The sequence below is a fragment of the Aedes albopictus genome, chromosome 2, assembly GCF_035046485.1.
Source record: "Aedes albopictus strain Foshan chromosome 2, AalbF5, whole genome shotgun sequence".
NCBI classification, from domain to species: Eukaryota; Metazoa; Arthropoda; class Insecta; order Diptera; family Culicidae; genus Aedes; species Aedes albopictus.
In genome coordinates, this window is record NC_085137.1 from 119,023,415 (window position 1) to 119,029,414 (window position 6,000).

A 6,000-nucleotide genomic window follows, 5' to 3' on the forward strand; every position below is an offset into this window, starting at 1 on the left:
CAAAGATTTTCGCAAGAATTCCTCTAAAGATTCCTCTAGGTATCTTTCAGAAATTCAACAAGGAATTTTTCTTCAGGCTTCTTCAGGAGTTTCAAAAAAATTTTATGAAAAGATTTATTTTGAAACTGGTCCACGGGGTTTCTCAGAAATTCCTCAAGAGATTCCTTAAAAGGTTCTTTGGTGAATTCCGTCAAGATTTCGACATGCCCATGCTTATATTACTTTAAATATTTCTCCAAACAATTCTGAAACATTTCTTCCATAAATATTGTTGATTTTTCTGCAGGAGTTTTTCTTTAGTATCTCTCCAAAAAATCTTTCAGAAATTTAAATTAAATCTCCTCGGAGTTTCTCCAAGAGCTTTTTTATCTGTATTAACGAGATTTTTAGCCCTGGGCTAGTTCATCTCGGGACCCACGCTTTACTTCCCTTCCGAAAGAAGAACTCACATTTTGCGAGTTTGTCGGGAGTGGGATTCGATCCCAGGTCCTCGGCGTGATAGTCAAGTGTTCTAACCATCACACCAGGTCCGCTTCTTCCAAGAGCTTCTCCAATTCCACCAAACGTTTGTTCTTCTTCAAAAGATGAAATTCCAGGAGATTGTTTTTTTTTTTGGAAAAGATTCGGAGATTATTCCAAGAATCGTTTCAGAAATTATTCTAGAGTTTCCTTTACAAATTCAAAATATTTTCCAGATGAAAGAATTTCTGAGTTGCTTGTTTCTCCAGAGAAATTTTCAGTGATTTTCTCGGCCATTTATTTAGAAATTACTTTAGATAATTTTCAAGAGATTTTTCTGAAAATTTCTTCAGGGATTTTTCCAATATGTAGTTCTTTCAGGTATTTCTCCAAGGATTGCTTCAGATTTATTCAGACCTTCCTTCAGGGAATATTACAGATTTGTTTTTCCAAAGATTCACTCAACAATTCATGCAGAAATGACTAGTAAGCAAGGATTTTTTTCTTAGAATCCCAGGAATCCCTCAGAAATTTATTGAGGGCTTCCTTCAAAAATTCCTCCAGGACCTTTTAACGATATTTCTACAGACACTTTCAAAAGTTTTTTTAGATTTCTCCAGGAATCACACCAGAAAATGCAGCAATGTTTCCTTTGGAAACTCTTGTAGAGGACCCCGAGAAGCCTCTCATGTTTTTTTCTAGGAACCAAGGAGTATTATTGTGTATGTACAGTATGCGGCAGGAAAAAATGCGAAAGTGCTTTTCAACTTCAAACCTCATTTTCGTCCATTTGACATTAACCAATCTATGTTTCAACGTTCCATGGTCTATAATAGGCTAATTTTCTGAAAAGGTAATTTAAAAATTTCCCATTTTGGTCACTAACCTTTACAGGGCGGCGCCTGAAGATGAAGACAACCAGAATTTTCAAACCGCAGAAAATCACACAGGTCGCTAAATTTCGCATCTGATAAAACAAATTTTTTGATTTTCTCTACAATATCATCAAATATATGTACTTATTTCATCTGGTATGTGAAACTACATGGCTCTGAATCAGTGTGGTCTGGTTGTTCATCGAATTTAAGCTAATTTTGTTACTGTTATAGTCATTTTGTTTAATGACCATTGGGCGCGCAGTTTATTGATATCCGGTTATTAGGCCTACATTATCACATGTTAAACATCAAATATGTACATTTTTATTTTTCAGTGCTAGAATATAGACATTGACTGATACACTGTTATGAAAAAATAGTCATATATATCCCATATTTAGCGTGTAATAGTGCCTTGAACTTTTCGCATTTTTTCCTGCCGCACCCTGTAGATGTTAAACGTGGAATTCAACTGGTCATTTCTCTATAGAGATAACTTAAGCAATTGCTTCAGACAATTTTGTCCAGTTTTATTCTGCACAATATTTCAAAATTTTCTACTAAAAATTATAAAAGAGTTTTTAAAGAGATTTATTTAGACAATAGTGCAACGATGTCAGAAATGTTGTAAAGAATTCTCCAGTAAGTTTTGAACAATTTTGTGAAATGTTTAAACAAGTTATGTATGGATCTCTAAAAAAAACAGGAGATATTTCTGACAGAACCGAAGAAAAACGAGCCTTGACTAGCGTCGATAAAACCTTCTTGAAAAAAAAAACTCTTGGGATATTTATACATGAATTTCTGCAGAATATCCTAGGAATATTGAAGAAAAAATCTTAAAGAATCCGTGGATAAATTCTTGGAGGAAATGACGGATAAATTTCATGGGAAACACATAAAAAAATATCTGGAGGAAATTCTGAGCCGGCTTGTCCACACTGACTGGACGCATAAAAATTCTGCTCTTTTGATTTACACCACCAAAACCATCGTGTTTATGCAATCTTCTCATCCTACCTGATAGAAGTATGTTCGAATATCCTAAACGACATTTCGAACTGCCAAAAAATCGCACCGCAGTGCCGCACTAAGCGCGCAAAGAGAAATTCACGGGGGTGAATTCACCCGGGTAAAATTTTCTTTGCGCGCACAGTGTGGCACTGGGGTGCGGTTTTTTGACAGTTCAAAATGATAGGAGGTAATTTCAAAATCCTTCTATCGGATAAGGTAGGAAGATTGCATATGAGGAATTCCACGGAGTCATGTCAGTCGATCCTGAGCGACCATTTCAAAAATATCTGAAACTTTGCACAGTTTTTCAATTTCATATAAATCGCCATTTTTTGATATTAAACCTTCATATTCACTCACGACTAACTTTTCAAAAGGATGTATGCGAAAAAGTTCTAAAATATTCTAAAAGCTATACAGCAAAAACGGATTGTTCGATTGTTATAAATTTTTCAGCAAAGTTAGATAACTAAATGATGATTCCTTAGAAAATATACACTGTAAAAAATTTCTTTTTCTACTTTGAAAAAATATGATATTTGTCACAAAAACTCAAATATCTCAAAACCCTATCTTTTTACCAACTTCAATTTTTTAGGGGAAATGGCCCATTATATCAGCTATCTACCATAAAATTTTGGTGATGGTAAACTGATAAACAAAAAAGTTATGACATTTCAAACATTTCACAATTTTTACATTTAGTAACAAAAAAAAATTTTTTTCTGTGTAAATTATTTCGAGAATTATATTTTGATGCTGATTTTATTGTAAAGGCTACCGCCTGAATTAAACAAGTTGTTTTCATGATACTTTAGTTTGATTATTCGTAATTACTATAGTATCTATTTGAAACTTAGACGCGATCCAGTGTTGTGATCAAAAATATTGAGATTGTCATACTTTTTATTGTACGTGACTGGTGAAAAAATCCCTTGATAGTGTTGAAAAGCTGTTGATTATAAGAAAAATGGAATTGAATTTATTTTTAAGACAAAAGCTGTATAATAAAAGTTTTTTATACGCGTATACGTCTAGTTTATCCGCAAAAAAAATCCCTCTTACACACTTATTTCTGAATTGCCTGTTCGGTACTTTTTTGACGAGATTATAACAGCAGTACGATCTCGGTAGTTTCGGTAATCGATTTTACTGAGGCTCAGTAAAACAACTGTCAAAATCGTATGGAAAAGGTAAACAATGCATTTTTGCTGAACGAGTTCGGTGCTCAGCAGTTTTAATCTCGTCAAAAAATTACCGAACTCGGTAATCAAAATTAAGTGTGTAGAGAACAGACTTTATGATCGGAAGAATGCGAGTAACTTCAACAACAACAAATGCATAAGAGGTACATACCACAGACAAACAGACGAAAGCCTAGAACAATTTTAGTGAAAATTCATCGCCCAGTTCACACTATCACCACCTGGTGGAAATGTTTCACGAAACACTGCGTTGTGCAATATCGTCATCAGAAGGCGCTAGTGTGAAACGTCAAACGCAAAGAAAAACGATGGGCGCTCTTCTTGTTATGAAAGCCACAACCAAGATTCAAAATGATCGTTGAAGGCGTGGTCAATGAAAATTTCGCCAGTGTTACGTTTGTTTGTCTGTATACATACCTGACAATGCTCACGAAAAAAACAAAAAAATACTACCGCTATGAATATTAAAAATTGTATAGTATTTTTTTTTTCTTCAGCCACCAAGTAAGTTAAAATTAATAAGTGATTTCGTTTATTATAATCTAATGAACAAGATGAACAGTCGCTTTCTCAAAGGTCTTCAACTCAACGCTCTCTTGTAGATCGTTTGATGAAAAAAAATGTTCAAAAGAGTTACGAAATCTCACCGAAAGCACCATAGATAAACTGAAAGAGACTGGTTATGCCCAAATGTCCACATTGTGTACAAAATTACGCATTTGCACGTCCTGCCGTCTAAAATTTGACAAACGAGCCATCTGTATATCATCGGTAAAGCAGGGCGCAGGAAGTTCGAAAACGACAACAACTGAGAAATTGCCATCAGCGACATCTGTTTAAACAATTTAATTACGCCCCTTTTCAAAAATGCCCTGTAATATTCTTCAACATCTATACCCATTTCAATATTTTTAACGTTGCAAAACACGCTTTCAACATTCATCTTGAAGAAGAGGGAAAACACTTGTCCTCAAATGTAACAGCAAATTAATGAATAAACGACTAATGCGCGGAGGGCGTGATAAAATCGGAACATTACGGTACATAGAATATTATATGTATATATAATATATAATAAAAACAACTTGTTTTACTCACGCAAGGCCATTAACAATAAAATCAGCATCAAACTTCAATTTCCGGCCGAAATAATTTACACTAAAAAAAATTATTACTAAATGTGAAAATTGTGAAATGTTTGAATTGTCATAATTTTTCTGTTTATTTTCATGGTAGATTGCTAATACAATGGACCGTTTTCTCTAAAAAATTACGTTGGTAAAAAGATAGGGTTTTGAGATATTTGAGTTTTTGTGACAAAAATGATATTTTTTAATGTTAAAAAAGATTTTTTTCACAGTGTATATTTTCTTAGGAATCGCCATTTAGTTATCTCACTTTGCTGAACAATAAAATCAGCATCAAATCACGATTCCCGGCCGAAATAATTTACACAGAAAAATTTTTTTTACTAAATGTAAAAATTGTGAAATTTTTGAAATGTTATAACTTTTTTGTTTATTAGTTTACCATCACCAAATTTTTATGGTAGATTGCTAATACAATGGACCGTTTTCCCTAAAAAATTCAAGTTGGTAAAAAGATAGGGTTTTGAGATATTTGAGTTTTTGTGACAAAAATGATGTTTTTCAATGATAAAATAGATTTTTTTTCACAGTGTATATTTTCTTAGAAATCACCATTTAGCTATCTAACTTTGCTGAAAAATTCATAACAATCGAACAATTCGTTTTTGCTGTGCATATTTTTGAATATTTTTGAACCATTTTCACATACACCCTTTTGAAAAGTTAGTCGTGGCTCTAAATAAAAATTTGATATCGAAAAATGGCGATTTAGATGGAACTGAAAAACTGTGCAAAGTTTCAGTTCAATAGAAAATCATGAATTAAAAATTTTCCTTAATTTTGATGCTGTTGCTTGGAATCGCTCATATATACGATGGTTTTAGTGGTGTAAATGTAAATTGAGTAAATCAAGAGTAGAATTTTCATGCGTTCAGTGCGGACAAGCCTGATTCTGAGGAATTCCTGCTTGAATCACCAAACACAATAATGCAAGACTATCTAGAAAAATTTCTGAACAAAATTCTTGATGAACACCCGAAGAAATACTTGGAACCCCTGAGTATTTTCCAAAAGTATTTTAAACGAATACCTGAAAGTGCTTCTTTAGTGAAAGCTGGAGGCAGCGCAACAGATATTTTTAAAGCAAACCTGGAAAAATTTCTCAATGAAACGCCGGAGGAGCTTATGAAAGATACCTTAGTAGATTCCAAGACCAAATTTCTGAAGGAATTCATGAATTAATTTCGGAAGAGAATTGATGAATATTTGAACCTAACATCCATGGAGAAATTAATGAAGGAATTTCATTAGGATTTTTTAAAGATATCTTTAGAACATTTCCTAAATAATCCCTGA